Source organism: Erinaceus europaeus, chromosome 5 (genome assembly GCF_950295315.1).
Source record: "Erinaceus europaeus chromosome 5, mEriEur2.1, whole genome shotgun sequence".
NCBI lineage: Eukaryota > Metazoa > Chordata > Mammalia > Eulipotyphla > Erinaceidae > Erinaceus > Erinaceus europaeus.
Genome location: NC_080166.1, coordinates 14,464,991 through 14,476,639, shown reverse-complemented (window position 1 = coordinate 14,476,639; position 11,649 = coordinate 14,464,991).

Here is an 11,649-nt window from a genome sequence, read left to right as displayed (position 1 = left end):
CATACAACAGACAAGAGACTAATCACCAAAGTATACAAAGAGCTCAGGGGGGCCAGGTGATGGTGCACCTATTTGAGCATACGTTACATTGTGCAAAGAGCCGGGTTTGAGCTCCTGATGCCCAGCTATCGGGGGAAAGCTTCACAAGTGGCGAAGCAGTGCTGCAGGTGTCTCTCTGTCTCCTCTCTCTGTCTCTCCCTACTTCTCAATTTCTGGCTGTCTCTATCAAATAAATAAAGATTAAAAAACAGTGGCTTGAGGGAGTGGGGTGGTAGCACAGCAGGCTAAGAGCACATGGCGCAAAGCGCAGGGACCGGCTAAGGATCTGTGTTTGAGCCCCCGGCTCCCTACCTGCAGGGGGGTTGCTTCACAGGTGGTGAAGCAGGTCTGCAGGTGTCTATCTTTCTCTCTCCCTCTCTGTCTTGCCCTCCTCTCTCCATTTTTCTCTGTCCTATCTAACAACAACAACATCAATAACAACAACAATAATACCTACAACAACAATAAAAACAACAAGGGCAACAAAAGGGAAAATAAATAAATAAAATAAAATAAGAAAATAGAAAAAACAGTGGCTTGAATAATTAAAAAAAAATAAAAGAGCTCAGCAAATTCAGCAAGAAAAAAGCAAATGACACCATCCAAAAATGTGTGGAGGATATGAACTGAACATTCACTACAGAAGAAACCAAAAGCTAGAAAACATATGAAAAATTGCTCCAGGTCGATGATTGTCAGAGAAATGCAAATAAAGACAACATTGAGATACAACCTCACCCCAGTGAGAATGGCCTACATCAGAAAGGACAGCAGCAACAAATGCTGGAGAGGTTGTGGGGACAAAGGAACTCTGCACTGCTGGTGGGAATTCAATTGGTCAAACCTCTGTGCAGAGCAGTCTAGAGAACTCTCACAAGGATAGACATGGACCTTCCATATGACCCAGTAATTCCTCTCTTAGGGATATACCCCAAGGACTCCATAACATCCAACCAAAAAGATATGTGTACACCTATGTTCATAGCAGCGCAATTTGTAATAGCTAAAACCTGCATTCAGGACACAAATCCCTCAGGTGAAAGATAAGAGTACGTTGTTCAGCCTTCCTTCAGAGGATGGAACATTCTCTACCATTGTTGATCCAAGTTGAGAGCAAGGGCCTATGAGGGCCCACAAAGGGGTTTATTGTGTTGTTCCTGATAGAGATGACCAGAAGCGGGACAACATACTCTATCTTCCACCTGAGGAAGTTGTGTCCTGAAATTGTGGCAGCTTGGAATGTTCCTACTCATGACCACAGAATGTGAGCTCAGATCTAGAGGGATGCAGAGGTCACACAGGCTCCTAAGCTGAATATGGGGCCCAGATCAGATCAAATCAGTGGGGTTTATAGTCAATTATATTTATACACCTTCCCCATATTAGGGAGGTACTCTCTCCCCTGATCCAGCTTTCTGGTCCTTTTTCTATCAGTGCCATCCTCTCCCCAGACAATAACTTGGATCCACCTGCATATCAGATGTCAAGCTCAGGAAAAAAAACAAAACAAAACAAAAAAACTAGTATAGTCATGGGCTCTTTGGAATACAACTAAAATAGGTCTACTAACTATCTACAAAAGAGAGACCCCCCCCCATGTCTTCATATGAACTATTCCAGCCTTTAGGTTCATGATTAGTCGACAATTTGTTTGGCTTTATATGTTAACTCTTTTTTCAGCCACCAGATTCCAGATGCTACCATGATGCCAGCCAGACTTTGCTGGGCAGAGGACTCCACCAATATTTCCTGGAGCCTTGCTTCCCCAAAGCCCCACCCCACTAGGGAAAGAGAGAGACAGGCTGGGAGTATGGATTGACATGTCAACATTCATGTTCAGTGAGGAAGCAATTACAGAAGCCAGACCTTCCACCTTTCTGTATCCCATAATGATCCATACTCCCAGAGGGATAAAGAATAGGAAAGCCATCAGGGAGGTGTTGGGATATGGAGTTCTGGTGGTGGGAATTGTGTGGAGTTGTACCCCTCTTATCCTATGGTTTTATCATAAATAAAAATTAAAATAAAAAAGAGAACTAAAAAAATGGAGAGAAATCTCCAAAATAGATATAGATGATATAGATATAGATTATAGATATAAACATGACACAATTATTGCTGGCATTTCACCACTCCAAGATAATCTTTTTTTAAGAGAGAGAGAGTGAGAGAGAGAGCAGGCACCACAGAACCTCTGTTTCCTCTAGTGCTGTGGGTTTAAGAGAGAGAGAGAGAGAGGGAGAGAGAGAATGCACCACAGAACCTCTGTTTCCTCTAGTGCTGTGGGTTTCCTGGTCGGAGCCAGTGCTATTGATGAACTATCTAGCTGACTCCAGAGATATTTTTATGAGACTAACATTACACAAATTCCAAAAGTAAATGAGAACATTTGAACAATGAACAAACATTGAACAATGAACAAACACACACTATAGATCAACATATGTTGGGTAGTATGCCAGCTCCCCTGGCTTAAAACTTCTGTCTCTAATCCTGCTTAACTAAGCACCCGCATGCCTTCAAGGCATTGGTTTGATCCCACTTAAAGCTGCGGTCTATTTACATAACCACCCTGCCTCTAAGGGCATTGGTTTAATCCCCACTGGTTCAGGATGTCTTTTTGCTTCGCCCCCTCTCCTTGTCACGCCCTGATTTCCACCAGTCTTTTTTCGCTCCACCCTCTTACGTCACATCCTGTTTCCACCCTATTTGGCGAGTATATATACAGCTGCCTTTCTGAGTAAACACCATTGGAATTACTTTCCAGCTCAGAGACTTCCAGAGTGTATCTCCTGCAACGATAGCTCAGTGATAGCTCAGCTTGGCAGGTACTTGCTCAGGAAGAAGCACCCTCAGGCTATCCCGGCAAACATAGATGCAGAAATCCTCTTTTTTTTTTTTTTTTTTTAACCTGAGATAAACCAAAAAGAGAAGGACAAATACTAGCTGATCTCACTTAACAAGGACAGAAAGAAAACACAAGTGAAACTTGATCTGAGTGTGTTGTGTTGCACCAAAGCAAAGGATTCTGGGGAAGAAGTAGGAAGGACATGGACCCTGGTGCACAATGATGAAAAAGGCCCTAGTTTGTGGGTGAGTGTTTTGCAGAAACCTATGGGGGAGATGAGACATTGTTCCCATGTGTCAACAGCTGTACTAGAAACTACTAATTCCTCCCAACAAAATGACTTAAAAAATATCTTACTAAACCAAGCTCAACAATACATTAAAAGGATCACTCATCATGTCAAGTAAGATTTATCCAGGAAGGTAAGACTGATTCACCACCTGCAAACAAATAAATGTAATATATCAGAGCAACAGAAAGAAAAACCTGTCCACTACTGTTGTGCTGAGTACTCTGATATTTTTTTTTCCATTGATTTTTGTTTGCTTGCTTTTAATCTCCATGGAAACTTTAAAAATTAATTTTTGATATCCACAAGGTAAGTTGATGGAAATTTATATAAGGAATTTATTGTATAAGGAATTTATTGAGCTTGACGTTCAGGTTGGATAAAGTTGAAACTGGACAGTATTGTACCTTAACTATCCACCTTCATAGAATACCTCCCCATTTTTCAAAAGTTCTTTTAGAATTTCCTTTATCAAAGTTTCATTGTTTCATCAACATAGGTATTAAAGTCATTTGCTAGATTTCTACCTACGTATTTAATTTGGGGGGATACTGTTTTAAATTTTATTGTGTTGTTAATTTCAAATTCTGTTTGTTCATTGCTGGAATATATAAAAGGAACTGACTTCTCATGTTAACTATGCAACCTTTCTAGAATAGCTTATTCATTTCAAGTCGTTTTATTTTATTTGCTAAACCATAGGCATTTTACACAGACAATCAAGCTCTCTGCACAGTAAGGCTTCTCCATTTCTTCTCTCTCTTTCTGAGGGAGAATCTAGAGGGTAATCACTGGGATTTACTGCTCCCAGCTGACTTTTCCAGATAGAGACAAGGGTGAGTTAGAATGATAATACATCACCTGACTTCATTTCTTCTTTCATAATCTGTGTATCTTTTATTTCATTTTTTTAGACTGATTTTATCTCCTGTAACTTCTGATTCGATGTTGAGCAAGAGTGATGAGACAGCCCATCTCTGCTGTGCTCATGAAGTCAGTGGGAAAACTTGCAGTTTCTCACTATTAAGTGTGACACTGTCAGCTTTTTGTAGATGTCCTTTAGTCAACTGGGAAATGCCCAACTTACTGAGAGATTTGTTTTTCAGGATGATTAATGAATGCTGGAGTTTGTCAGATGATTCTTCTGCATTTGTTGGTAAAGTCATATTTTTTTTTCTTTAGTCTGTTGATGGATGGATCACATTAACTCCTTTTCTGAAGTTGAGCCAGTCAGCCAGTTTTCTATGCCTGGGATAGATTCCACTTTTTTTATTTTTTTAATATACTGTTGGATTTGATTTGCTAATATTTTGTTGAGTATTTTTGCATCTTTGTTCATGAGATAATTTTCTTAGTTTTCTTTTCTTGTAATGTCTTTCTCTCGGTGGTATCAGGGCAATGCTGAATTCATAGGATGAATTAGGAAACATTTCTCTATGAGAGTTCAGATAACTGCTACAATCCTTCCTATTTTATATAATCACCAGTCCCTATTTGAGGATGATGCTTTCTATTTTAAATGCTACTAATTAATGAATCACTTTCCTTGATAGTAGAAAGACCTCTTCAGATTGTGCACTTCTTGTGTGAGTTGTAGCAAATTTTATCTTTTAAAAAATTGCTCCAATTCATTTAAGGCATAAAAGTTAAGAGCAAGGGTTTTTTTAAAGGATTTTTCCTAGCATTCTTTTAAAAATTAATTTATCATTATTATTATTAATTATTTCCCTCCAGAGTTATTGCTAGGGCTTGATGCCTTCACTACAAATCCACTTCTCCTGGTGGCCATCCCCCCCCCCAATTTTTCATTGGACAGGACAGAGAGAAATTGAGAGGAGGGGAAAGCAAGGAGGGAGACAGAGATACCTGCAGCCCTGTTTCACTGCTTGTGAAGCATCCCTCTGCAGGTGGGGAGCTGGGGTCTTGAACTGGGATCCTTACTCAGGTCCGTGTACTCTGTACTATTTGCGCTTAACCCCATACACTACCACCCAGCCCCTCTCCTAGCTTTCTTTTTTTTCTTTTTTTAATTTTTTATTTAAGAAAGGATTAGTGAACAAAAACATAAGGTAGGAGGGGTACAACTCCACACAATTCCCACCACCCAATCCCCATAACCCACCCCCTCCCATGATAGCTTTCCCATTCTTCAGCCCTCTGGGAGCATGGACCCAGGGTCGTTGAGGGTTGCAGAAGGTAGAAGGTCTGGCTTCTGTAATTGCTTCCCCGCTGAACATGGGCGTTGACTGGTCGGTCCATACTCCCAGTCTGCCTCTCTCTTTCCCTAGTAGGGTGTGTCTCTGGGGAAGCTGAGCTCCAGGACACATTGGTGAGGTCTTCAATCCAGGGAAGCCTGGCCAGCATCCTGGTGGCATCTGGAACCTGGTGATTGAAAAGAGAGTTAACATACGAAGCCAAACAATTTGTTGAGCAATCATGGATCCCAAGTTTGGAATAGTGGAGAGGAAGTGTTAGGGAGGTACTCACTGCAAACTCTAGTGTACTTCTGCTTTCAGGTATATATTTTGCAGTATTTTATGGATACGTGTGCACATAAGCTCTCTCTCACAGAAACTGGTGTATATCTAGGTTATGGGACTTTGTTAGAAAGTGAACTACCTGAGATGAAATTAGAGTGTACTATAAAAGGAAAGGTCTCACCCGAGTAATGAAGCTGAAGGGTTGTCATTCCACACGTGAAGTCTCTGGACACAGTCTGAGGTGAAGCATGTTGAGGTGGCAATCGTTGCTTTGGTTAGGTTGTGATCGGCGGATGCAATATTATTTGGTTTGGATTGGGAGATGCACACGGGAAAGTGGGCCCTATCCAAGGGTTCCAGGACTGGGGGAAGTAGGGGCTCTATAGTGAAGATGTGAGGTTCCTGCTGTCTTAGGGTTCCAAAAGATAATCGATAGTTAATATTATCATCACATTATTTGTTATTTGGGTTAACTTTGAAAAGTCCCTTTGTTATGGTTTGCTGTACAGTACCCAGTATCTTGTATATAGCTATGCTATTGGATGCTTCTAATCTACTTGGTCTAGGCTTTTGAGAAAGTCCGCATATCAAATACATAGCCTATATATTAAAAAGATTCAGTTTGTCTTTTGAGAAACTTTGAGACATACAATTGATTTCCCCCTCTCATATTAATTAACTACTGATTTATATGTCTACATTTTGCTAGGAGTGTACATATACACCATTCCCACCACCAAAGGACTGTGACCCATCCCTCCCGCCCACTCCCACCCCCCACTGGCCCAGGAAGCTACATGTCTACCACTCACCACTGGGTTTTTACTTTGGTGCCCTACTTACAATTTGATCAGGTCCTGCTTTTAGTTTCCCTTTCAGATCTTCTTAGTCAGCTTCTGTTGATGAGTGGGATCATCCCATACTCATCTTTATCTTTCTGACTTAGTTCACTTAACATAATTCCTTCTAGCTCTGTCCAAGATGGGTCAGAGAAGGTGGGTTCATTGTTCTTGATAGCTGCATACCTAGCTTTCTTTTTAATATCATTGTGATTTCTAGTTGTATCCTCTGGTTCATGTATGATTAGGATTTTGAGGTTTTTTTTTTTTTTTTAATCTTGTATTTAGTTAACATGGTTAGAGGTTTATTGTTTTTTTTTTTATCTTGTTGTATAATCAGCTTTTGATATTGATTTTTTTCTTACTAATTTCTTGTTTGTTTTCTTTCCTACTGACTTCTGTTGTATTCTGTATTATTTATTTTCTCTTGATTATTTTGGCTTTACTTTGTGCTATTTCTGATGTCCTAAGGTGGAAATTTAGATTATTTATTTATTGCTTAGTATGAAGCTAAAACTTCACTGTAAGTGAGCTAATTATTACTAGTGTTTTATACATGGTCAATCACTAGTGAATTTCAGTTTGGGAACCAACACCATATTGAACTGTGTACAGCTATATCCTCCCTGGGTTATTGAGAGCTTTTGATATTATATCTTTCTCCTTTCCTAATACAGAATTTCATTCTAAGTCTGATGTCATTGCACTCCCAAATCTTCAGTAAATTGTATTTTTTTATTTATTTAGTGAATATTTTATTATTTAGTGAATTTTTTTCTTTGATCTCTGTAATATGAAGAAGTTTATTGTCTCAACTCTGTTTGAAGGAGATGACTGTGTGACCATTGTTTTTTAAAGTTTATGGAAGTGTGCTTTGTAGGCCCCACCATTGTTGGTCTTTCAGTTTGTCCATGTTTATTTTTAAAATACTTTTATGGGGTTGATGGATTGCAGTAGGTTATTGACACATGGGTTCAATCTCTCATCTTTTCTTGACAGGTGTCTGCATGATGGTATTAAAGGACCTTAATTGGGGGTTCATTCGTCTTTCTATTTGTTAGGATGAAATGGTGATGATTATGCTCCCCACATGCTCAACTGGGAACAAACTGACATTCTCTAAGCAAGAGTCTAGGCAGTGGCACACATGGCTAGGTGCACAGCACCACCAAGGACCCAGGTTCAAACCTCTTCACTGTAATGGAGAAACCCCATGCACAATGAAGCAGTCTCTTTTTCTTTTTCCCTATCTAACCTTCCACTCTCAATTATTCTCTGTCTTATTAAATAAAATAAGGAATAAAAATGGCCAACAGGAGCAGTGGGTTCATCCTGTGGGGCAGGAGTCCCAATAATAACCCAGGTGACAAAAAGAAAGGGAGGAAGTAAGGAAGGAAAGAAGAAAGGAGGAAAAAGAAAGACAAGAAGAAAGAAAGAATCTCACAGAGAGCTGGCTAATCTACACTCAGTCACAGTTGGGGTTTCTTTGGTGGTTTTATGTGTCACACAGAGCTTCTACCTTTAGGGTCTGGGGAGCATCCAGCTATGCTGTTAGCTGGGGGGGGGGTGCTTCAAAAGTTCAGTGGCAGGTCTAGTACATGCCTCCAGACAGGGGTTGCCACATTCAGTTCACATAGGTAATATCCAGTAAAATAATTCATTTGTGATTAAGACATCTAGTGTTCATAGCAGCACAATTGTAATAACCAAAACCTGGAAGCAACCTGGGTGTCCAACAACAGATGAGTGGCTGAGAAAGTTGTGGTCTAGATGTGCAATGGAATACTACTCAGCTATGAAGAATGGTGCATTCACTTTCTTTACCTCATCTTGGGTGGAGTTTGCAGGAATCCTGTGAAGTGAGATCAGCCAGAAAGAGAGGGTTCAATATGGGATGATCTCACTTATGGACAAAGTTGAAAAATAAAAAAACAGAAGGGGAAAAAACAAAGCAGAACTTTGATCTTGGACTGGGTTTGATTATTGACTCTAGGAGATGAGGGGGCTCTTAGGTCCTATACCGTGAGACAGAGGAGGAGCTAGGCTGAGGGTGAGTGTTTTGCAGAAAACTGAGAAATTTTACACATGCACCAATAGCTATATGTACTGCAAACTGTTGATCCCCCAACTAAAAAGAAAGAAAGGAAGAAAGGAAGGAAGGAAGGAAGGAAGGAAGGAAGGAAGGAAGGAAGGAAGGAAGGAAGGAAGAAATAAATAAATCTTGAGTAAAGATCTACGAACTGACATCTCGGGTAAGCAGGTAGCAGAGCGAAGTGTCTGCTGATGTTCAAAGTTTAAGAGCTGTTCCCCTCTGCAGGGGTGCAGTCCTGACTTGTCCCAGGTGTCAGTGGGTGACACCTGGGAAACAGAGACCTTGTCACGGAGACAGACAGCAAAGGGAGATGTCCAGGAATGGGGTCTTGCAGTACAATGATCTCACCATTTGAGATCCTTTGATTCCGTTCAGGTCTGCAGGGCTGGGCTCTGCAGGTTGACAAATGGGCTGGTGTTGGAGCAATTATTTGGCGGTCAGTTAAAGTTCGAAAACACGGAGAAAGAAGTGAAGGACAATCTATTACGGGGGGCTCCTGCCAAAGCTATTTTCCAAGGCTCCTTTTACCTTTTTTTTCTCTCCCTAGAAGATAAATAGAACTATTTGATTTCCAGCCTCACTGCCTCACACTGGTGTAGACCCATGTCACACCGTGGTTGTATCATTGAAATTGTTTCTTTTTTCCCACGGATGGCCCTGCTTTCTCTGTCTCCCTTTCAGTCCCTGCTCCCTGCAGGAAGATTTACTCCTACTCATGGCCCATCCATCACACCCTTCCCCTCTTTAAAGCTTTCAGTGGCCCCATTCATGACAAGACAAAGTGTGAACTTCACCCAGTATTCTAGACCTTCTGTGTTCAGATTCTGGGCTTGATGGCATTTTTCTTATTATTTCCTGACACCCACCTTTACTTCTGGTCAAACTGTTCTTCAGAAGAGTAAATGCCCTCTTCCACATCCTGGTCATTGCTTCTGGCCTCTTTTTGTTTGGGTAGACCCTCTCCTCTCTGTCCAAACAATTTGAAGCTGTTCTTTTCTAAGAAACTACTGAAAAAAATAATTAGCAATTTAATAATGATTAACAAGATTGTAAGATACAGGAGAACAGAGGTACAGTCCCACATAGTTCTAACCATTAGAGTACCGTGTCCCTTCCCCTCCAGTGGAAGCTTCCCTATTCTTTATCTCTCTGGGAATATGGACTAAATTTCTTTATGAGGTGCAGAAAGTGGAAGGTCTGATTTCTGTAATTGCTTCTCCACTGGACATGGGCATTGGCAGGTAGATCCACACCTCCAGTCTGTTTCTGTTTTTCCTTAGTGGAGCAGGGATCTGGGGAGGTGGGGTCCAGGACACATAGGTGAGGTCGTCTGCCCAGGGAAGTCAGGTTGGCATCATGGTAGCCTCTACAACTTGGTGGCTGAAAGGCAGTAAGATATAAATCAGAACAAACTGTTCAATAAGAAGGAACCTGAAGGTAGGAATTGAGCAGATTAAAAAAAATTATTCTCGTGACCATGTGGATCTTTAGAGTCTCTGTGAAATATAGATATGTGTATATCTGCCTCTGGTTACTGACACAGAATTCCAAAACCCTTGTAAGCAGATGTGACAGGAGAATCTTTAGTTGTAACATTTAGGCTGACCCTGGTTCCTGGCACTGAGCTTAAGATCATTCTAATTTCCTGAGTGATAGGAAGGCCTGACTCTGAGCTCTTAAACCCCTTGAAATTTCCTGAGGGGCGGGAGAGTTTTGTTCTAAGATTGTGACTCTGAGTAGGCTCCAGGAGAGGGGCTAGGCACCAGAACGGTGACATATGCCTTTCTCCCAGAGGGGTGAGCAACTGGAAATAAATTTAATAATGGATCAGGCCCAAAAAGAGGTCAGGAATTCAGAGTCATTATTTTCTTTTTTTATTATTAAATTATGAGAGAGAGCAGAGGGAGGGGGGAGGAAGAGGGAGAGGGAGAAAGAGGAGATAGGAGAGGAAGAGGGAGAGGGAGAGGGAGAGAGAGAGGAAGGGAGGGAGAGAGAGAGAGAGAACACATCACAGCATCACTCTGGCACATGGGACATTAAACTGAATCTCATACTTGAGAATCCAAACTTTTTCCACCACCTCATGGGTGCCAAGGGAACTAGCATTTTTTTCTTCTTTCCTTTTCTTTTCTTTACTATTTTATTTTAATAAGTGAGAAAGAGTGTTGCAGAGAGAGAGAGAGAGATGCACAGACCTGATGACTAAAGCCCTGCTCAGCTCTGGCTGATGGTGATGCTGGAGATTGAACCTGGGATCTCAGAGCCCTAGGCAGGAAAACCTTTTGTGGAACCATGATGATGCTGTGTACCCAGGTATAGACGATGTTTTCAAGAAGAGCATTTGGATGTACAGATGATTTATAACTAAAGAGTTCCATTCAGGGTAGGCCCTGGGTTGCTCAGGCTGGATTGTTCTCTCTCTCTCAGCAAAGTGAGCAGCTGCTGCCCATTGCTCCTGAGAGGAAGGACTTATGGTTTCTCTCCCCCCACACCTGTCACTTAATTTTTTTTTCTATTAGTGATTTAATATTGATTTACAAAATTGTAAGACAACAGGGGTATAATTCCATAATATTCCCACCACCAGATTTCTGTGTCCCCATTCCTTCCACTGGAAACTGCATTAATTCTCCCAAGGTCACAGATATGGGTTGACTACTATTTCTATAACTATTTGTCTATATGTATATAGATTTGCCCCTTTTTTTTCCTATGGTCATGCCTTCTTTACCTGTCTAAGTCACACCTACTACTTCTGAGTGCTCTTTTTTTTAAAAAAAAAAAATTCCCTCTTCTTTGTCAGGGTCCTGATGGAATTGAAGTTCAGAGCTCTCTGGTCATCTTCCTCTAACATCTCTCCCCCAATGGGAGTATGGATCAAAATTATTAAGAAGGTGAGAGTTGTGGCTTCTGTAATTGCTTCTCTGTTAGACATGGGTGTTGGCAGGTAGATCCATCCCCCCAACCAATTTCTGTCTTTCCCGAGCAAGGACAGGGATCTGGGGAGGGGAGGCTCCAGGACACGTTGGTAGGGTGGTTTGCTCAGGGACATCAGGATGGAG